The sequence below is a fragment of the Quercus robur genome, chromosome 1 (genome assembly GCF_932294415.1).
Source record: "Quercus robur chromosome 1, dhQueRobu3.1, whole genome shotgun sequence".
Taxonomy (NCBI): Eukaryota; Viridiplantae; Streptophyta; class Magnoliopsida; order Fagales; family Fagaceae; genus Quercus; species Quercus robur.
In genome coordinates this window covers 19,363,579-19,387,248 of record NC_065534.1, presented here as the reverse complement: position 1 = coordinate 19,387,248, position 23,670 = coordinate 19,363,579, and the positions used below count along the sequence as shown (strand labels likewise).

The 23,670-nt window shown below is 35.0% G+C and overlaps 1 long non-coding RNA gene and 1 pseudogene across 3 annotated transcripts; one reads left to right on the top strand and one right to left on the bottom strand.

The window, feature by feature from the left end:
* LOC126728711 (germin-like protein subfamily 1 member 7) overlaps positions 1-13,141 on the bottom strand; it is a 35,085-nt pseudogene extending 21,944 nt beyond the window's left edge.
* LOC126724301 (uncharacterized) lies at positions 6,990-11,376 on the top strand. Of its 3 annotated transcripts, none has more exons than XR_007654900.1 (5): positions 6,990-7,215; positions 7,304-7,410; positions 8,472-9,053; positions 9,149-9,923; positions 11,149-11,376. It is a non-coding gene; the product is annotated as an uncharacterized LOC126724301 (long non-coding RNA). The 3 variants fall into 3 exon arrangements; XR_007654906.1 differs by having other exon boundaries at positions 8,472-9,219; positions 9,865-9,923; XR_007654891.1 differs by having other exon boundaries at positions 8,472-9,923.
* Positions 13,142-23,670: the final 10,529 nt, after the last annotated feature.

Below are 23,670 nucleotides of genomic sequence, written 5' to 3'. Positions count from 1 at the left end.
TGAATGAGCACTGTGATCACTACCTTGTGGTGATTACTTGGTTGATCAAGCCATGATTTGAATCTTCACTTCATCTTTGCTTGATCACCTTAAGCTTGTTTCATATGCATTTCATGCTTTTCTGCATACAATGATCATGGTGTATTGTTGTGTTTCAGGAGTTTCATGTTCTTATGATTCAAGTGCTTCACAGCTTCTAGAGTTAGGTGTGAGTGAGTTTTGTTCAACTGTTTCCAACTCACATGTTAAGTCTAGAGTCTGTTTTAAGGTTTTGTCACGGAATAGCCAAAGGGGGAGATTGTAAGGTTGAATTTAATCAACCATTTTATTGGCTTTATTCCGTGCAAAATTTGCTTGTATTTCAGCATTTAGTAACCCTGTATTTAGGTGGGATTGTTGTAAGGGTAGTGAGTGAGATAGAGTGTTGATTGCTCAAGAGTGTGCAAGAAAACAGAGACTTGCGGCTTGTTCTCGTGGGTGGCTCGCGGCTTCAAGCCACCAGACGCAGCACACGTGCCAAGCATGCTAGAAGGTGAACAGTCATGCTAGCTGGAGCACTACAGGACAAAACAGGACAACCGGCCATACGGTTATCTCGCGACTGGATCTCGTGACTCAGTCATGTCGTGAGGTCAAGCCGTGGGCCACCCCTGTTTTGTAAAACCTGACATTTCACATTCCTCATTCACTCCAGTATAAATACCCCTTATACCAACAAATGAAAGAGAGTTTCCAGAGAGAATTTTGAGAGAGAAACCCTAAAGAAAAAACAAGATTGATTCACCTACAATCTATACATTAGAGTCTCTTCAAATTCCTCAACTCTCTTCCTCTCCATTGTCAAATCCTTGAGAGGCATTTTACCAAAACCTTGTTCTCACCATATTCATCACTGTGAGAGGGCTGTTTGATTTTCTGGGAAGCAGTTAGGAAGGAACCAATCTACATTGGTTGATGCTATGGTCTAGTAGCGGAATCCGGGAAGCTAGAAAAGAAAAAGGTTCGGCGCAACCTCGTTGGAGCAAGAAGCTTGGAGGGTTTAGGTGCACTGGGTAGATTAGGCTTGGAGGGACTATTGCTGTCCATGTATCCCAACTACATTTTCTAGTGGATTGTTTACCGCTTGGAGGGCGGTGGAGAGGTTTTACGCCGAGGGCTTCGGTTTCCTCTTCGATAACACATCGCGTGTTGTCTTTGTGTTTGCATCTTCCTTCCCTTTTGTCTTTGCCTTTTTATTATCTGCTGTGGGTTGTGATTTTAATTTGGCTTAGATAGTTTTTCCAATTCTATATTATAGCTTATATTCATTTTCCGCACACTAGTTGTTTGACATAATGCTTGAATTGGTTAAGTTGTAAATTGGGGGTCTAAACGTTCAAGGGTGTTTATATACATATTTGAACTTTCATAGGCCACAACGAATGACACGCTATCCTAAAGAAAAGATAGGTAGTCTCGGTAAGCTCAGCGGACGTGATCCAAGGATCAGAACCCCACTGGATAGATGACCCAGTGATGTATGACATGACAACATCTAATGAGGGTGACTCATCATAGGGATAGTCAGGCTCTCGAACAACCGGAATCCCAAGAGCCTCAGCCACTACCCGAACGGTAATGGTGAACTCAACACCTCGTATCCAACTCCTAACAAGGGTGTTGGAATCATAGACGTGGTAAGAGAGGTTCGAGAAGAACTCTCTAATCAGGGCGGTCGGGGGTGGATGATCTATCTCTAAGAGAGGCAACCAACCTCTAGACTCAAAATTAGCCCTAATGGCCAGATCAATCTCATCTAAAACTATAGCTCGCTCACCCCATATCTTACGCTTACTGTTCAAAGTATCAAAGGCCTCTCTGCACTTATCATTCTTAAACACGTTACTCCTAGAGGGAGACTTAGAGGAAGTGGAAGGGGTCCTATGGGCTCTAGTTTTCCTAGGTATGGTGCTAGGATAAGGACTAAAACACAGAGCAAAGGAACAAAAACACAAAAGACAAAACCAAGGGTAGACTGCAAGTTAGCACAAAAAAAAACTATATAGAACAAAAATATATATGATGCATGTCCTAATGTAGTGCAATTAAGTCCAAAAAGTTCAAATATACAAAATTGGCTTGAACATAGAGGTATTAACACAAAAACCCCAAAATTTGGAAAACCACTTGATCAATTTGAAAGATATTGACGAATTGATCATCATACATGATAGAGTTCAAAAAATAATGACCAATTACATCAATTGAACAAGCCAATTTCATCAATTTAACCCAATTTGGCAAAATCACCAATTCAGAGCAATTACAAACCCTAGAATTTTCAATTTTTCACAAACCACCAAATTGATCAAATTAAACTACAAGAATCATGATGATAACATCCTAGAACAAAAACCCAATGATCAATTTCACCAAAAATGGTTTGCATCATCAAGAACCCCAAAATATGAAAAGTGCCAAAAATACCCAATGAATATGCATGAAAAATACGTGAAAACATGAAATAAAATGCAAAAGGAAGGGCAAAAAGGACTTACCGGCCTTGGAAGACAAAAACCTTGCAAAAATTTCGGAAGAAAACGACAAAAAAAATCCTTGGTGGAGCCTAGCCAAGTCGGAGAGAGAGAGAAAAGTTTGAAAAGTGTTTGAAAAAGTGACTTTGAAAAAGTCCAATCTGACTTTAAAAAAAACATGATTCACGAGTTTCAATCGATCGAAAAACAGCCTCGATCGATCGAAACAGACAGAGACTTTAACAAAACAATTTTAAAAGAGTTCGATCGATCGAAACAGATAGAAGCTCTCTCTAACATGTTTAAAAATTTTAGATTGATCGAAAAATAGAATGGATCGATCGAAATGGGCAGAGACTCACTAAATTTGAGGAAAAACATAGTTTTTTGAAAAACATTTAGAATCAACTCAAAGCATTGAAATTTAAGAACAAAATGCATGAGTATGTGATGATTGTGATTTTCAAAAACAAGAATTTTAAGCCCAAATTTCCCAAAAATAAAATTTCTTGCATTCTTCATAAAGTTTCAAGCAACAAATTAATTTTGCACAAAAATCAAAGTATTTGCAAAACTTGGTTGGTTAGACCATAAACACATACAATAACATGTACAAAGTTTAGCAAAGAGTAACTCGTGTAGTGTGTGCAACTAGCAAAAACTTGAGATACATGTGAGGTGATATGTGAATAGCAATCAATCACAAAGTCTACAAAATTCACCACAAAGAATTGAAAAGAGACTATCACCTAAAGAGTTACATCATATAACTCCCACATCTCCTAGATCATAAGCTTGCAATCATGTAAGTTTCTTGAATTTATGCCTCATAATATACATACCAATTTTAAGTCATGTGAGTTTGGCATCAAGCCTAATAGTACACACCAATTTTAAGTATTAAGCAATTTAAACTGAGGCTTCACCTTATGTTCTTCTTGTGCATGTGCTACACTTTCTCGAGCACAAAATCTTATGATATGCATTAAGGTGTTCATGATTGGCTAGTGAACAGTGGTGAGATGATTATTTATGCCTTTCTCTAAAAGTTTAAGTCCAACATTCAATAACATGTGACTTCAAGATTAAGAAAAAGTAATTAAAAACCATAAACATCTTTCCCACACAACATGCACTACAAAACTTCAACTAGTAAAGTGCAATAAGTAAGCTCATCAAAGCTAAACAAGGTACAAACGACATGTTATGTGAAAATAAATTGACCAACCTTGTTCTTCAAAAACCAAAAAGAATAGTACAAAACACAATTTGCTTCCTTTTTCTTCTTCTTTTTTTTTTTTTTTTTTTTTTTTTTTAATATTAAAAAAAAAACACCTAGAATGAAATGCATGAATGTTATGCAATGTAGATCCTAAAAAAAAAAAAAAAAAAAAAAAAAAAAAAAAAAAAAAAAAAAAAAAAAAAACCAAAGAACAATGGTCACAAAGGGTAGAGCAATGAATCACAAGGACCATGTCAGAAAGACTCAGTTAGTTTGAGTCTTTTGCATCCAAAATATTTTAGATGCACCATGAGCATTGGGGTTCTTATTCACATGGGAATGATTACCATTTCCAGGATTGGAATAAAGGTTTAAAACCTTTACCAATTCACCAATGAGTACTATATGATCTTGTGCTTGAGGCACAGGTACTTTTGGTTTGTTTACTCTCTTTGCAGCTTGCAGCTTGTAGTAGTTAGGACGTATGTGTCCAGACTTTCCACAAAAATGACAAACCCATGCAGGCTTATCATGTGTCTTGTTCTTAGATAGGGTAGGCTTCTTAGACTTAGACTTTTTCAGATTAACCCTAATCTTCCTAGATGATGAAACTTCTATGGGTTTGACAACCTCACTCACAGGGGGTTTGATAGTTTCACTCACTATCTCACTCACAGAAGGTTCAGAAGAAGATGAAGGGACAAACTTTGTGTAATAGGGAGCAGACACAGAAATACTTTCAATATAACCTAATCCAGATTTGTCAGAAGAAGACTTTTGAACACTCAACATTTGATCAAGTTTAGAACTAGCAGATCTAGCAACAGATAAATCAAGTTCCAAAGATTTAACTTTATCAAGCAAAAGTATATTCTCAGTTTTCACATTGTTCAAAAGTTCAGTAGCATCAAACAGTTTAACAAGCAAATTCTTCTTATCAAGTTCAAGAGATTCAATTTTCTTCAGGCCAAGTTCAACATTCATAGCATCCTTTGCAACAACTTTGCAAAATTTATTATAGGCCTCTTGAAGATCTGCATCTTCAGAGAGTTCCCCATCAGAAGGGTTCTCTTTAACAGATATGCTATCATCGACTACAGTAGTAGCGGTGAAAGCAATGAAATTTCCATCCTCATCACAATCAGACTCATTATCAGAAACTTCACCATCACTAAGGGTTACAGCCATAGCCTTACCCTTAGACTTCAAATAGGTAGGACATTCAGATTTCATGTGACCATACCCTTGACATCCAAAACACTGAGAACCCAAGGAATTATTAGAAGATTGACCTACTTTTTCACTAGGTTTATCATTATTGTTCACCTTAGTGGGATCATGTTTCCTAAAGTTTCTAGGTTCAGCAGTATTTGTGCCTCTTACCTTTCTGTTACTATTCCTGAGAAAGTTTCTAAAATTCTTGGCAAAGTAAGCAATCTCTGTAGCAGAGAGTTCATCATCAAATCCACCACCTTCAGATTGAAGAGATCCTACAAGTTCATCAACAGGGATGGAGTCCACATCCTTGCTTTCAGTAATAGTAGTCACCTTGGGTCTAAAGTTTCAGTTAAAGATCTAAATATCTTCCTAACAATTTTAGGTTGATCATAGATTTCACCCAAGTTAAAAGTAGAATTAACAATATCATTCAATTTAGCATAGAATTCATCAAAAGATTCATCATCAGACATCCTAATGCTTTCAAATTTAGAAGTCAATTGCTGCAATTTATTGATTTTGACAGCCTTTGTACCTTCATGCACAGTCTGGAGGATATTCCAAGCAGTATGAGCAATCTCAACATTAGAGATTCTCTTAAATTCCTCCATAGAAACAACATTAAAGATAGCATTCATAGTCTTGCTATTAAACGCAACTGCTTCTTTTTGAGAAGTTTCCCACTCACTAACAAGAGTAGTGGGCTTCTTCCATCCGTATTCAATGGAGTTCCAGACTCTCTCATCAATAGATTTCAAGAATGCTTTCATCCTTACTTTCCAATAAGCATAATTATTCACATCAAAGTGAGGAATAATAACTAGAGAGTGTTTGTGTTCCATGACAACAGGGGTCAAGGATCAGCTTAGTGATCAAAAGATCAACGACAAAAGAGCAACCCGCTCTGATACCATTTGATGGTTTTTAAACCCCTTAAAAAAAATTGATTTAACCTAGGTAATTAGCCAAGTTGTTATTTAGTCCAATTTAACAAGTCTAGGTTATCACAATAACAAAGATCAAATAATGCAAAGCAGCGGAAAATAAATAACACAAGATATGATCACCCAGGAAACCAAACTGGTAAAAACCTGGGGAGGATTTGACCTAGCTATCCTTAAGGTAAACTTGAATCCACTATCTTGAAAGAATCAAAGTTCATACAATAAGACTTACAAGCCCCCACGCTTGACTTCTTATTGCTACCAACCAGTAGAACTTACTAACACGACCACGTGCAAGCTCTGAATTCACGGACTCTTTCTTTCTTGGATTCACCACCAGATACAAGCACACCCGCTTGTGTTTTCTTTAAGTTTCAATGGCAGCAACTGAGTTGATCATCAAGGTGTAGATAAATCTTCTCCTTGAAAACCCTAAGTTTGTGTAATGGAAAGCTCCTCTAGATCTCACAAGAGATTTACACAAACCGCAATATGAGCAACACTAAAACGTGGCTAGGGTTTGCCTTTTATACTTAGGACAAATAAGAAACCCTAAAAATGTTTTAAAACAACTAGGGCTGAGTTGGAAAATTCTGCAGAAAAACATTCTGCCTGAGCTTCGATAGATCGAGCCTAAGCTACGATCGATCGAGCCAGGCCGAAATGCATTACTCTTTTCTGCATTAAGCTCGATTCCAACTTTACATAAATGCACAACTTTAAGCAAGACTAAAACACTTCTAAACACATTGTTTTGATCATGGTTTGCCAACAATACAAATTAGAGTTCTAAATACATAAAATCCTAAATCTTTAGAACCTAACAGTTTCTTTTTCGACAGAATTGTTTTGTCGTAATTAATTTCTTTTTTTCTTTTTTTCGACAAAGCTATTTTGTTGCAAATAATGTATTAGTGACGTGGTAACTAATCTAATCTAATACTATATATAATAGCAGAAGCCTTTAAGGAGGTGCTGCCACGTTAGGAAAAAAGGCCACTTAAAATGCTGCCACGTTTACAATTAAGAAGCGAAAAACTATATTGCTTGACAACTTGACACCGTTTGATGTTCTATGAGTATATAAAAGAAAAACGGTTAAAAAAAATTAAAAAAAAAAGGCTTGCAACTAAAAAAACACGAGCGATACAGAGAAAGGGAAGGAGAGAAAAAAAAAAGCTTGCGATACAGGGGAGAGACAGAGTTCGTGCGGCCGGCCATCACCATCCCTTGCCAGACTTAGACCACCGGAACCGGCACCGGTAACCTAAAGGTGCATGCAGGAATTGAGATACGGAGATAGAGAGAACTACCACCGGTAATTTTTTTTTTCCCTTTCTTTCTTAGATCTAGGTATGAAATATGAATTAGTTTTGAGAATTTTGGTTGGATTGATTTTTATTTAGGTATTTGGGTTACGTTTGGTTTGGATTTTAAAAGAGAATTGAGGCTACGGTGATTTTCTCTTAATGGGATTTCGCCAGAATCATCTGACTGTTGGGAAGACAATACGGTGTGTTGGGTTTGGTTTTTGATTTTGCTATTGCTTGCTTTGCTTTGCTTTTATGTTTATTTCAATTAAATCTTCAAATTAGTTGATAAAGCATTGGAAGTGATGCATGTCCGATGTTGCTCATGCAAAGTATTTTATTTAATTTTATTTCTGATTGGTTACCAGGATAAATGAGTGGAAGAGATTAGAAATTTAGATCTTCATAATATGTTCTTTTAGGGGGTCTGTGGTCTCTCTTTAGTTCTTAAGATATCACTTGCCCAACTACCTTTGACTATGTTCATAAATTTATATATTTTGTTTGTGTTCATATTTTTGATTGAAAGGTGAATCTTGGGTTTGTGTTTTCCTATCAAATTGAGATAGATCTCTACTTCCTTAGTATTTTTGTACTCTTCTGACAATGGCTCTCCCTCCTCTCATACAAATGGATAGTGAGTAGGCAATTTTTACATTTGAGTATAATACTATTGGATACTTACACTTTGCACATTCTAAGTCTAATAGAAATTCTAACTCTCCCATATACCAATTTTATTGTTTATTTATTTTGTTATTAAACTATTCATCTTTCTTACAAATAAACAATATTGGATGTGATATTGATAGTTTGCTATTTTAGTAAAGCACTGATTCATGGCTTTCATATGTATGTTGCATTCTAATTATTGGATGAAATCTTAAATAATTGTTGATGCATTTGCATCACTTGGATTGAAGGTTTAGAAAAGGTACATTTTCAAGGTATGACTTCTTTAGGTATATATTTTAAATTTTTGAGAAGATAATCATATTGACCGATTAATAAGGATATATTAGTAAGTGCATCTTTCCATAGAGAATGTATATTGAAAGTTTCAACGAGGCTGAAAATAATGATATATGAATCATTACAATTCCATTAGTCAAATTGTGTTTACAAATCATTACATTTCCAGGTGTTTAAGAAAATTATGATCTATGTTCAATTGAGATGAAGATTACAAATAAATTGAGCAGCCCATTTTAAAAAGATGGCCAACACATATTTGCTTTTGATAATAATCTCTCCCCCTTTGCAGGTTTAATTTTTTTGTTTGTTGAGAAACCTCCCCCTTTGCAGTTGGTTGGCCAATCATTAATTCTATTAATGATTGGATTTAGAATGTCAGGTTAGTTGGGTGATAACATGGTTTTAAGTTGCAGAAGTATCTAACAATGATTTATCATATATATTTTGAATTTGAGGTAATGTACCTACTACAAATGCTTAGTCACATAAAAATATTAATAGAGAAAGACAAAAGGATATTTAATATGTTATTCAGCTGAAGATATGGCTGATAGGGCTGATAGCAAGGCAAGTTATTCTTTTTGGAAAATTTTTAAATGAGCCAAAAGCAACTTCTAAATTGAGTTCTATTTGTAATATTGCACTTTATGTATATACTAATGTTTCTCCTGTAATTATGTGACTCATATGGATTTGTTGTGCTAGGGAAATCATGGTCCAATCCCAATACTTTTTTGCAGTGCATTTGCATCAAGTAGAATTCATGTATGTAATTTCAGCCAATCTGATGTAGATATGGGAATAAGGAAAAAGTATACCACTAATGCTTGGGAAGCTTAAGTATACCGCTGATAATATAGCAGTCCTATAGGTAAGTGCTCTGCTTATAATCCTTTTGGAGATTACTTTATGGGGATATTTAGATTTTCTTAAGAATTTTGATTCATGGGAACTGTTTTTGTTAAGGTGGTGATGTCATTGTTACAAAAAGAGGAAAATGAAGTTTATAAGAGGCCTAAATCTGGGATAAAGAAAGGGTATTTCTTTCCCCATTGTTAGGAAGTTTGAATATGCAAAATATTGATAACCTAATAAATTTTTGTTAGTTATGTTGTCACTTTTGTTCGTGTCATCAACCTAAAAGGTATAAGGTACCGTGATTGATAAATTAAAGTGCTTCTTAAGAACTTTTTATACATTTATTTTTATCCTACTTAGTTTTTGAAAATATTTTTTTCATCTATTCTTTGTTTGCCAATATCTGTTTCTTTCTAATGGTCAAGGTTTCAGTGAGTTATTTGTTAAAGTTATATATTGTGTTGAATTCTTTTTTATTTTATTTATCATTTGCATCTCTTTTTAAAAAGAAAAGTTTTGCACATCACTTTTTAAAAAAGATAGCATCCTAAAGCCGTGGAAGGTAATTAGAAGAAGCCAATATATATATATATATATATATATTTTTTTTTTTTTTGGCAGTGTATGCCTAAGTTTTTGTTGTCTTGGTTCCTTATTTCTTTGCCATAGTCAAACATTCTATATATTTGTTTTTTGCTTTTTATATTTTTTGTTGGCTTGATGAGCGCAGGGGAAAGTTTCCAAATTCTTATTAAACTTGCAAGATTATGAATACCCACACACCATTTTGATATACAATTCTTTCTCTCTCTCTCTGAATTCAGTTATGCCAGATTATTTTTGTCCAAGATCAGTATTATGCGGAAGCAGCATGTTGATTCGTGTAAGTATCAAATAATTTTAGTCACTGATTGCTATGTAAGTTTTGTAGTTTTGGGTTGCAGAATTCGTAATTTTGAAAATTGAATACAATTGCAATTCACCCTATTTGTTTTGGTTATTTGTTGTATTATAAGATCATAATACGTTCACTATGGTGATTTGAAAGCTTTGCCTTGCTTTCAAGAGGTGCTAAATCAAATAAATATAAGACACATTGGTGAGAATCTATGATTCCATTTAGTTTTGGTGAGAATCTGTATCTTCCTAAGAAACAGTGTAACATTTGCACAATACCTCTCTTTGTATCTTCCTAAGAAACAGCGTCCATTCGATTTACGCCATCTTTGTTTGTTTGTTTCTCTACTTTGTTTTTTGAAGAGATTTTTCTTCTCTTTGTTTGTTTATCTTAATGATACATTTTTCTGTGATTATTGTTTCTCCATAAGATTTTTTAATGTTCCAAACCATAAACTCAGATTGAATGTAGGTCTGCCAATAATGTAGTTATGTTTCCCAATTCGCCTTGAACTAATGTAAATGACTCTGCCGTTTTTGTTATCTTTGGTCCCAAAGTGGTCGATTTGAAAGTGTATAAGCTGGATGAAGAGTGGGGTCGATGGGAGTCGGAAAAAAAACTTGGGTGATTGAACTTTTGTTTTGGTTAATGATTTTTGTTTACTGATTTCGGCTGAAGAGTTTACTGGGTATAAAAGGAATTGCATTTTCTTCAATGATCAAAATGGAACTCATGTTTTCTTTCTAGTGAGCGTTTGGGCTCCGCGTTCGCTGCGTCTGCGTTTTCCCAGTTCGCGTTTTCTCTTTTTTTTTTTTTTTTTTTTTTTTTTTTGGCCCGCTTTTGTTGACTTTGGGAGACAAATTTCACTATTATGAACAGTAAATGTACTGTTCACGTACTGTGCTTTTACTGTTCACATATAAAAAAATATTAAAAATGGGTCCCACGGTACTATTTACACATTTAAAAATTATTTTGCTACAGTGTTTTCAGCAACAATTTTCAGTTTCAGCAACAATAAGCTGTATCCAAACGGACCCCTAATATCCATCCATCCATCCTGGCTTCTCTCAAATTTGCTTTAGACCTATGTAAGATAGTACACTTACAAAGTTTCTTATTGAGTTAAAATAAAGGAAGACATTATGAAATTGAGAAGTTGATTTTTAACAGCATAATGTGCTTGCGATTTACTTTTTTTGTTATACAGATAAAAAAGAGTGGTGGATTGGGTTCCAATAACTTTCTTTTTGGGGACCTGAATTTGAAGCAAAGAAATAGAAAGAGAATGTGTAATACAGAATTCAATTTAATTTTCAGTTTCTGTTTTCCATCCTACCTGTTCTGTTTTTGAAGAGTGATTGAAATTGTAGAACTTTGAAATCTGAAAGTGTAATGTTTTTTATACAAAGTTGATTATCTCTTAGATTTTAGTTAATATTCCACTCTATCTGCATAATTACTAGGGTTAGATACTTTAAACTTTTATATTAATGGTAGATAATTGTAGATAGTGTATGCAGCAGCCAATGTGGCCGATTGCAGATACTTATTTTTATTGAGAAAGTGATTTATATATAGATACTTTATTAGTCATTATGAAAATGAAATAATGACTAAAAATTTGCTAAAAATACTGCTACACCAATAAAATATGGACATCTAATCATGGTTAAAGGCCATTTTAAAATCTGTCTGTCAATGATCAAATGGAATTTTCAGCTTAGTGCTATTTTCCCCATGTTTTTAACATGTGAAAGCAATTAGTTGGATGGTGTGGAATAGTAAATGTGGGTATTGTTAGAGAGAATATGATATTTTGTGTGTTGAATGAATGGTCCAAACTCCATATTTTGGGCAAAATTTCAGGTTGAAGAAGGGACATAAACGTGGTATTAATTAGTAGTGCTTCATAAGTAATAGTTATCTTTAAAGTTTGCAAAATGAACCAATTTGATTGCTATGCCAATCTAGACACTAATGTGTCATGAATTTGGCATATTAGCAACAAAATTCTGGAATTTATGATTAATTCTCTTAGCAACCAAACATTGCAACCTTTTTCTTTTTTTATATTTATATTTTTAAATTATTGAAGGAATATCTTTTAAGGACCTTTCCCAACAAAAAGATTGAGCATATCTTCCATAAAACCAATTGCTCTATGGACATTTGCAAGATTTCGATAGTTTAAGACTTATTAATTTATTAATCCTTGATAAGGAGGGTATAAAAAAACCTTGAACCAATTAGTTAGAACTTATGAGATTCCAATTAACATTTTCTCTAGATCATGTGTTGATGCTAAGTTATGTTTGTCTTTTAGAAGAACACCTACACATTAACATCATTATCTGAACAACTAACCATCCACCCCCTTCCCTATTTTAAGCTGATTGTTTTCTAATTCATAAAATGATCCCGCGCATTGCGCGGGTTAAACACTAGTTTTTAATAATGGTCAAAGTTCGTTGAGAAAAAGTAAATGGTCACTAAGATTTTGTATTTTTGACAAAAAGCTAAGTATTTACAATGGCTTTTAGTTGTTGAAAAAATACATTAACGATGGCTATATATAGTTCATCGCAAAATGTATTTGGTCATTCAACTTCATCGTTTGAAATTGTATTTTTGACAGCAAATCAAGTCTTTATGATGACTTTTAGACATTGAAAAAATACATTAACGATGGCCTTAGTTCGTCGCAAAATATATTTGGTCATCCAACTTCGTATGAAGTTGTATTTTCGACGACAAATCAAGTATTTATGATGACTTTTAGTCATCGAAGAAAAACATTAACAATGACCTTAGTTCATCACAAAATGTATTTGGTCATCCAACTTCCTCATATGTAGAAGTATTTTCGACGGAAAATATCAAGTGCTTACGACGGCTTTTTACAGTCGAAAATGAGTGTTAGCGATGGCCTTGTCGGCAATATAGTATTACCGACAAGGCTTTTACCGACGGAAGTCAACGGCCGTTTGCCGTCGGCACTACTAATCTGTGACAGCTTTTTGTGTTGTTGTGACGAACTCTAGCCGTCGCTAATAGCAATCTTTTTTGTAGAGCTGCATGTACATTCCAGCAGAATCGGTGTTGTTAATTGCGACACAAAAGTCTTGCAAAGGACTAGGGTCATAAGCTGAAACAAGGGAGGTTGCCAAAGCCAAAATGGCCACAATTACAACTTTCATCATATTGAGCTTCTTTCTCTTATTGTGTAGTATTTTGCTTATTCTATCTTGTGTGAGGGATGAAAAACAATGCATATGGGAATTTTTATTTATAGAGAGGAGTCGGTGAACTGGACTATTGTTTTTGCACAAACGGAGCAATAAATAAGAGACTTTGTAACCATTAATTACTTCAAATTGGACCTCTTCAACGTCATTGTTAAGTTTTCACGTTGCTTTGGCAAACCCATAAACAAACCTATAATATGTTTAAAATTGAAATGACTGAAGCTCCCATATGTTGACTCTATCCTAATTAGTGAAATATTCCACCATATAAGGCAGCCGATGGGGATGTGAAATCTAACTTTGCTTCCCGCAATTTCACTAACTAGCTAGAAATGTTTGAATTTAGCTTTTTTTTAAAGAAGATATTGACCTTATCTTTATTCGTGGGTATTAATTTCTTTTGAATTGTAGAGTCCATATGTTTATGTTGGCATACCGTGATCAAATGTAATTCATTTATATTGTTCTTTGGTGAGTCTTGAGTGTGTTAAAGGTGTATTTTATTGTCCAAGACAAAGACCCAAGTTTAGATCAAGAAAGAATCAAGTTTAGAGCAAGAAAACAAGTTTCTGTCAATTCGACATCTGGCACAATCGATTGAGATTTTTGATTGCAAGCTCGACACTTGGCTCGACCGAACGAGATTGCGATATCAATAAAAATCTGAAATGCGAAAAAAGCCCATAACTTACTCAATTAAAGCCCGATTCATGATCCTTTTGTTGTGCTATTTAAAGGACATCATAAGCTATCCTTAGAAAGGCTTTTCAGAGAGACAAATCACGTATGTGCCCCTAGGGTTTGTATAACCAAGTTTCTCTCAGTCTCACTATACTTGAGACTTTCAAAGTAGATCTAAGCCTCCATCTATTCAACCCTTAAGAGTTCTAGAGCACATAGAGAAGATCAACATGATGCTGATGCTGCCATAGTGCAGATATTGTATGAAGCCATAATGAAATTAGTTAACCACAGTTGCTGATCTAAAACCTTTGAGTGGAGATCTCAAAGTCACCAATAGGTGTGTTTGTTTGCAACTGTTTCATAGTAGAAGAGTCCATGGATTCAGAACCACATGAGGTAGTAGTAGATTTGGGTTAAGTCTATTGTATAAATTAACTTTGTTTCTATTAGTGAAATGTTGCCTTGATGATTGTTTAGGTTAAATCATCCCCATGTTTTTTACTTTGAAACCATATTTTCAAAAGTTTTCCTGGATCGTCATTCTTGGTGTTCATGTGATTTGTGAATGTTTGATGTTTGTTTAAATTAGATCTATTATATAATCAATCTAATTAATTATTTGGTTAATATTTGATAAAATCTGAGGCAACTGGGGTCTAGAACTTTAACAGAATGGTTAGTTTTTAGATTTAATGGTTTAATTTCTAGAACCAACATCTACCAAGGCATTTGGAGATGTCTTTTTATTAATGGTTAGTAACTTTTACCTTGGAATCAATTGAGCCAAATTAATATATAGTTAAATATATGAAAATAGTCTAATTAATGTATTAAATTATATGAAAATGTTGGCTTCTTTATAAATTGTATGAAAATGTTGGATTCTTTTTTCAAATTTATATATCACTTAAAAATATTAAGTAATAATACATTTTATACATTTGCCTTTGGATCAAAATGGGTTGAGTCGGCTCTAATTTAGGCCTATTTTTGTGAACCATGAGTTTGAGCGAGGTTTTGAAAAGAATCTTTTTTGAATTGAATTGAGACAATATGAAAAATCTTAATAGAAATGTGGCCATATTTTACATTAAGACATTTAACATGTCAATAACATGGTTAATATTTCTTGATTTTGGTATGATCATAGTTGTACTAGTACAAAGAAACCAATTCAATTGAAGTTAAAGTTGTAAAAACAACAGTTTGTTTTTTTTATTTATTTATTTATTTATTTATTTATTTATTTATTTATTTATTTTGCACAAAACGTTTTTAGTGAGTACCATCATTGGGATATTGGAAGATGAAAGTTCAAAAAACGTGTACCAATACACTTTTGAACGTTTAGACCCCCAAAAATTAACTTAACCAACACAAGCAATATGTCAAACAACAAGTGTGCGGAAACTTAACATATGCTATAATGTGAAATAGGTTAAACAACTATCTAAGCCATAACAAAATAAAACCACAGCAGATAAAATAAAGGCAAAGATAGAGAGGAAGGAAGATGCAAACACAAAGATAACACCCGATATGTTATCGAAGAGGAAACCGAAGACCTCGGCGAAAAACCTCTCCGCCGCCCTCCAAGCGGTAATCAATCCACTATAAAATACAGTTGGGATACAAGGACAGCAATAGACCCTCTAAGTCTAATCTACCCAATGCACCTAAGCCCTCCAAGCTTCTTGCTCCAACGAGGTTGCGCCGAACCTTTTTCTTTTCTAGCTTCCCGGATTCCGCTACTAGACCATAGCATCAACCAATGAAGATTGGCTCCTTCCTAACTGCTTCCCAGAACTCCAAACGACTGTCTCACAGAGATGATAATGGTGAGAACCAGGTTTGGTATAATGCCTCTCAAGGATTTGACAATGGAGAGGAAGAGAGTAAGGGAATTTGAAGAGACTCTAAGGTATAGATTGTGGATGAAGCAATCTGGTTTTTCTTTAGGGTTTCTCTCTAAAAATTTTCTCTGGAAGCTCTCTTTCAATCGTGGGTTAAAGGGGTATTTATACTGGAGTGGAGAGGAATGTGAAACGTCAGGTTTTGGCAAAACAGGGGTGGCTCGCGGCTTGACCTCGCGGCTTGACCAAGTCGCGAGATCCAGTCGCGAGATAACCGTATGGCCAGTTGTCCTGTTTTGTCCTGTAGTGCTCCAGCTAGCATGACTGTTCATCTTCCAGCATGCTTGGCACGTGTGCAGCTTCTGGCGGCTTGCAGCCGCGAGTCCACCCGCGAGTCCCAGCCGCGACACTCTGTTTTCTTGCACACTCTTGAGCAATCTTCACTCTATCTCACTCACTACCCTTACAACAAACCCACCTAAATACAGGGTTACTAAATGCTGAATTACAAGCAAATTTGGCACGGAATAAAGCCAATTAGATGGTTGAATAAATTAAACCTTACAATCTCCCCCTTTGGCTATTCCGTGACAAAACCCTAAAATAGACTCTAGACTTAACATGTGAGTTGGGAACAGTTGAACAAAACTCACTCACACCTAACTCTAGAAGCTGTGAAGCACTTGAATCATATGAACATAAACTCCTGAAACACAACAATACACCATGATCATTGTAAGTAGAAAATTATAAATGCATATGAAACAGGCAATATGTGATCAAGCAAAGATGGAGTTAATAAACAAACCATGGCTTGATCAACCAAGTGAACACCACAAGGTAGTGATCACAGTGCTCATTCACACTTGGAATGAACACAAGGACATACAAGTTAACAAGCACAAGGCACGACACTTGTATGCTCAACACTCAACCAATGCATAGCACACAAGGCATATGCATCTAGGAACAATCCTACAAGGGCACAAGAGTGACAGTACATAAACCAAAATGCAGAACATTTAGATTAAAGTACTGATTTCAACATAGCATAAAGGCTGCACTTAAGCAAGGTACATACCATAAAGCCTACAAACTATGCATAAAACAATAACCCTAAAAGCTTACAAAAGCACATGGGTACAAACCAATAACTTCCTGAAAAACATCATCAACATATATTAAAGTTTAAACCAAGAGTATAAGTTTAGAGTTAGAAACAGCTATACACCAAAACACAGTGTATCAAAAACCATAAAAACACTAAAAATACCCAACAAACATAAACCTAAAACCATAAGTTTAAAAGATAAGACTAAAACCAAAAGTATGACAAAAGTATGTGTGTACTCCCCCTATCACTATGCACACTTCCATTTGAACTTTTCTCCCCCTTACTGAATGCTCTCCCCCTTTTTGTCACAAATAGCTAAAGACTCTCGTCCAACTTCTGTTGAATCTCATCTAGCTGATTCTCCATAGTCTCGAGGCGCATCTGGACATGGTTGTTTGTGGAGTAGAGAAGTGCCACAAGCTCATCAACGCGTTTCTGAATATGCTCAAGTACACTGCCGACTCTGTCAGTATGAGGAGCAGTTTGTGCTTCCGGAATACCAGCCGGTGAAGCTTCAGGAACAGCACGTGATGCAGATGTGGTATGTGCAGGTGTCTCTGAGTTAGGGGCAGATGGAGTAACCGGAGAGATGTGAGCACTTCTTGGTGATTTAGAGGAGTGACTTCTGCTCGCTTGAAGAGTGAACAAGGAAATGGGACGTTGACGAGTCAACATTTTACCATCTGCAGGAGGAATAATGCCTGCACTAAGAATGAGTTTCATGACGAGACTGCAAAATGGAATGATTCCTCGAGCTGCAGATCGACACGCGGTCTTCCTCAAGTTGTAGTAGATGTGAGCACATATATCAATGGGGGCTCCTGTAATGAGGTCACACAGAAATATAGCTCTCCCAAGATTGATGAATGTAGTGTTGGACAGTGGGTAGAGATTGGTGAACATGATCAACTTCAGTGTGGTCAGCTCAGGTGCAAACTTTGCGGTGCTGATGGAAGTTCCTGCACTGGATACCTCATGATCGTGTCCTAGGATTTGTAAAATTTCTCCAACCTCTGGATTTCGTTCATCATAGGGAGTTAAATTCACATTCTGAGGTCTGGTGATGCTGAGAAGATCTGCGATGGAGTCTGGGGCAGCACAAAACTCTGTTCCTCTGACCCAGAAAATGAGGTGAGGTCCAAGATCAGTTGCATTGGAGAAGCATTCTTTGACCAGCTCATCCATTGGATCATCAAAGTTTCCGAACAAGTTTGCCCAGTCTCGTTTCTCAAAGATTCGAGGGATGAAAGTAGTCCCTAAGGTGTTGAACTCTACTACCCGTTCCACTATAGTGGTTGACTTGTCAAACACATTTGAGTAGGCGTGTGAGTTAAGGGGAACTCTGAATCTATCCTCATTGGGATCTTGAGATGCCTGAGATGATAGACGAGTCCTTTTAGCAACTGGTGTTGCTGGTTCGTCAGCAACAGTATCTTTACCCCTGGAAGATCGACGAGACATCTGCAAGAGAGCAGGCCAACAGCAAAGAACCAAACATCCACACTGGAGCACGTGGTTGAGAGACATACATTATGTTATCACAACAACTCAGTGGCCAAAACCAAACACCAACATCAATATTCAGGCAAGTGTAATGAGTAAGTCAAATAGACACCAAACCCATTTCAGAAAAGATTCTCAGATTCAATAATAGGCAAAAATCAGAACAATGAAAAACACATTGTGACTGCTCAGCATGAAAACAGGTGAGAACAATATCAAACACGACACTCCATACCCATTACACAAAGAGATAAGTATAACAAATACAATACCAGTCCAAACAGTAACAGAAATATGCAGGAAAAAGAAAATGAGATTGAGAAAGCAAAACCCATACCTTTTCTTGATGATTTGGATAAGAAACGAAGCACCAAAGGGGTTTGAAAAATGGATTCACGAAGTGTTTGGAAGGAAAAAAATTTTAAAGAGAAGATGAACAGTTACAAAAGTTACAAGAGAAGATGCAAACACAAAGATAACACCCGATATGTTATCGAAGAGGAAACCGAAGACCTCAGCGAAAAACCTCTCCGCCGCCCTCCAAGTGGTAATCAATCCACTAGAAAATACAGTTGGGATACAAGGACAGCAATAGACCCTCCAAGCCTAATCTACCCAGTGCACCTAAGCCCTCCAAGCTTCTTGCTCCAACGAGGTTGCGCTGAACCTTTTTCTTTTCTAGCTTCCCGGATTCCGCTACTAGACCATAGCATCAACCAATGAAGATTGGCTCCTTCCTAACTGCTTCCCAGAACTCCAAACGACTGTCTCACAGAGATGATAATGGTGAGAACCAGGTTTGGTATAATGCCTCTCAAGGATTTGACAATGGAGAGGAAGAGAGTAAGGGAATTTGAAGAGACTCTAAGGTATAGATTGTGGATGAAGCAATCTGGTTTTTCTTTAGGGTTTCTCTCTCAAAATTCTCTCTGGAAGCTCTCTTTCAATCGTGGGTTAAAGGGGTATTTATACTGGAGTGGAGAGGAATGTGAAACGTCAGGTTTTGGCAAAACAGGGGTGGCTCGCGGCTTGACCTCGCGGCTTGACCAAGTCGCGAGATCCAGTCGCGAGATAACCGTATGGCCAGTTGTCCTGTTTTGTCCTGTAGTGCTCCAGCTAGCATGACTGTTCATCTTCCAGCATGCTTGGCACATGTGCAGCTTCTGGCGGCTTGCAGCCGCGAGTCCACCTGCGAGTCCCAGCCGCGACACTCTGTTTTCTTGCACACTCTTGAGCAATCTTCACTCTATCTCACTCACTACCCTTACAACAAACCCACCTAAATACAGGGTTACTAAATGCTGAATTACAAGCAAATTTGGCACGGAATAAAGCCAATTAGATGGTTGAATAAATTCAACCTTACAGAAGAAACTAATAACTCTTCATAAAATGTCTCACTTAAAATTTTCATCGTTAATCATAAAATGTATTGAGTTGGCCCTGATTTATATATTAAGTCAAATAGCTTCCATCTTACCAAATATTTTTTAGAAAATAATTATGCTGGTAAAAAACAATATTTCAAGATTAACCTATCTGTCAACCAAACAAGAATGAGACAACCACGTTTGTGAATTCCAAAAGATAATATATTCCATTTCCTCTTACGACACCGTATGGCTGGTGAGGAAAAAATAATAATAAAAAATGTTGGAAATAGAGTTAGCTTGGGCAGTGTGCTTACCCGAAATTATTATGAAACCACTGTCCAACCTTATTTCAATTTTGCCTCCTTGTTTGCATTAAAAAAATTAATATAGTTTAAGCGAATTTATTAGATTAATTTTAAATGTATGAAAATATAGCTTTTATATATATAATTTTTTAGTAACCTCGAAACACTCTGAAATTGTATGTCGGAATAGGCTAGTATTGAAATATTTTGTTTTAATAGACAAACCAAAATGATAATATGTTATTTTCGTTCTCAAAAGACAAAATAAAAAATTGTTAATAGTGTAACAGTAAGTGGAAAGTTAGATAGTTTCCTTCCCTTAATTACTTTTCAACCATTTGCACCAAAAAAAAAAAAAAAATTACTTTTCAACCTTTTTTTTATAGTATTTCTACTCTTGTTAGCATATAAATATTTGAATTTATTGCAACAACTCAAACATTGAGACTGTGAAAAAGTAAGAGATGGAGAAGACCAAAAATTAATAATAATAGTGGACGATTTAGTGTTTTAATACAAGACATTAATTATTTTTTATGGATAGTGCTACAGGTATTATAAGTTTTACTATATTAAACTTACAATATGTAACCAATTATATAATGGCAATTCAACCACAATTACATTCATTGTCACATAAATTTATAAGTTTTATTTAGTATAGCTTGAAGTACCTTCAACATTTTTCTAAATAATAATAAATAAATAAAATGTGCAAATAGTGGTTAAAAAACTTAAAATTGTGATAGGCTTTAGCTAAAAAGTAAAAACAAAGTATAAGTCACAATATTTTACAATATCTTACAATATTTTCACAATAAATTGAAGTGTCAGACATACTATAAGTCAAAATAAATTATTCGGGGAGTATCCCAGTTAAAAATAAAAATATTATGAAAATATTATAAGATTTTGTTGTGTCTTTAGAATTCTTAAGTGGGAAATTTTATTTATTTATATTATTATATTTCAGTTTGTTTATAGTAAAAATGAAAAATTGTTGTGAAGAGGGGCAAAGAACTTAATATATACCAGTACAATTCATAGGATTTTTAGGACAAGTTAGGGGGACCAACACTTAATATATATTACTCAAGAAAAACACTTTTTTTTTTTTTTTTGAGAAACAAACAAACACATATAAGGTATAGAGTTTGAAGTACTTCTAACACAAAGACACACATATGAAATGAACTTATTGTTAGGTTCTACATGTGTATATGATAATTGGTAAACATGTGACCACAAACTTTTCTATGTATAGATCATAATGTCTATAAGATGGATTAGACAATGCTCAAGAAATTGCCAAGATAGTGTACAAGAACATGAAACTGTAGATTCAAGGAATCAAAATATGGTAGTTTCGATCAATTGGAGCTATTATTCAACCAATCAAAATTCAATTCTACAAATTTTGTTTTTCAGCCCATTAAGCCAAGCAAGTGATTAGGTTTTTAGTCCAGTTTCAATCAATACTTAAGGGAAACCCTAATACATGTTTTCAGGACTTGGAAAGCTACTCTTTGAGATTTGAAGGGTTCTGTGCCTTCTACTATTTTGAGCTTCTACTAGAGATCACACTCACACACTTAGTACTAGTGGAATCAAGTAGCAGCCCAAGCTTCAGCAATCAAGTCTACATGAGATCTAAAGTGTGAATTGGACGTTCAAGTTGGAATAGATCTATATCAGAGAAGTCTGTGGGATTCAAAGCTAATTTTGTTAACTTTATTTAGGTTTACTTTGAATTGATTTTTTGACTGTAAATCTCTATCTAATAGTGGATTGTTCTTCTTGGGATTAGTCCCCCCAGGTTTTTCCTTTGGAAAAGGTTATTTTATAAGGTTTCCTGGGTCATCATATCTTTTGTTATTTATTTTTTTCACTATGCATGATATATTTGATTATTTCTTTAACCTAAGGCTCGCATAATTAATCTAATTAACAATTTGGACTTAAAATTGGTTAAACACTTTTTGTTCAAAGGTCTAAATCTAACAATTACCTGTTAAGATAATGGAAAATTTGATATCAATTTGTTGTGTGGACAATGGAGTTATTTATAGTGGACTTGTGCAAAATAGATATAGAATATATAACCATCTAGAGAAAACAAAGATATGGAACATTAACTGCATTGACAACTTTTTTTTCTATTGAAAACTTTTTTCTTTAAAAAAAAAAAAAAGAAGATCAATAGCTCCAATAGGGGAGTGGGAATTTGAACTCTAAACATCTCCGTTGGAAACACTAAGAAATGTGAGTTGATCTTCAAAACTCCAAGATACAATATGGACAGCTTAAATGGCACATTATATATGTATATATATATATATATATATATATATATAAATTGTTAGCATTTATTCTACATAAACTTGTCTTTTTTATTGTTGAGTTGACTAATATAAAAAATTCATGTTTTCCTAAGAGCTCCTAATAAATAAGAAAATAATTATCTTTATTTGAAATGGACCTGTTAGGTTATAAATTGACTTCGGTTAATTATTTCAATTATCCAAGTTGATTAATTATTTAGATTTCATGCAAATAATGTGGAGGCACAATCAAATCAACCAAACTAAATTAGATGCAATAGAAAATAGATTTGATCATGATGAGGAAAATCTTTACAGAAAAAAACCTCACCAAGTGAATTTTAAGTCACCACTCTCAAAAAATCCACTAATAAAAAAACGAGCAGTTACAACTTATGTTGAGGACAAATTTTTCACACCACATGGCTTCATTTCATTGGTGACCCGCACCACGTCAACATTATCATGGATTTTGGAAGAATATATTTTAAAGCCCAAAAGAGTCCTTATTCACAAAAATGATGCCAAAGCCAATGGTCCAAAACTCATGGCGATATAATCTCATCAAGGCCCATAGTTCGAGCTCATGGCACAACATCTCATTTATGGCTCATGATCCAAGCTTATGAGTCTCATCGGGGGAATTTTGGGAGTCGTGGTTTGGAGGGCCAAGAAGTATGTTCAGTAAAGCTCTAGTGGTTCAAAGTTGATAAAGGAAAGCATGTTGCTTAGCATGTCTTTCCCAATTCCCTGAACTCTGACGGGTTAGTGTGCAATAAGTAACATTTGGGTAAGCCTCTCATATCACATAACACTTAAAATGATAAAACTCCCCATGCTCTTTACATAAAAATTAATGTTCATCATATAATATAAGTTTAAAAATGTAATTATAGTATTTCATATCAATTATATTATTATCATCTACATCAATTCCAAGCACATGGCTAAATATATATTAATATCTCATATCTAGCATTAAAATGCTCTCCTTACTCTCCAGGATTTGGTTAAGATACGAAAAGACTATGATTACATCTCTAAAACTTCATCAAATATCAACCAACTAGTCTATTACTTACCAAAATTATATATGGACTAAAGCATACATTTTTTACAATAGAGGAAACTTAGCCAAAAAATACCAAAAACAACTCTAGTGGAAGCTGCAAATAGCCCCAGCAGAAGCTGTTTTGCAGAACTAGCTCCAACGGAAGCTGCAGACAACTCTAGCAAAAGCAGAAACAACTTCTGCGGAAGCTGAAACAATTCTAGCACATGTTGCAGTAGCTCCAACTGTGGTACCAGAAAAATCTCATAAAGCTTATCTC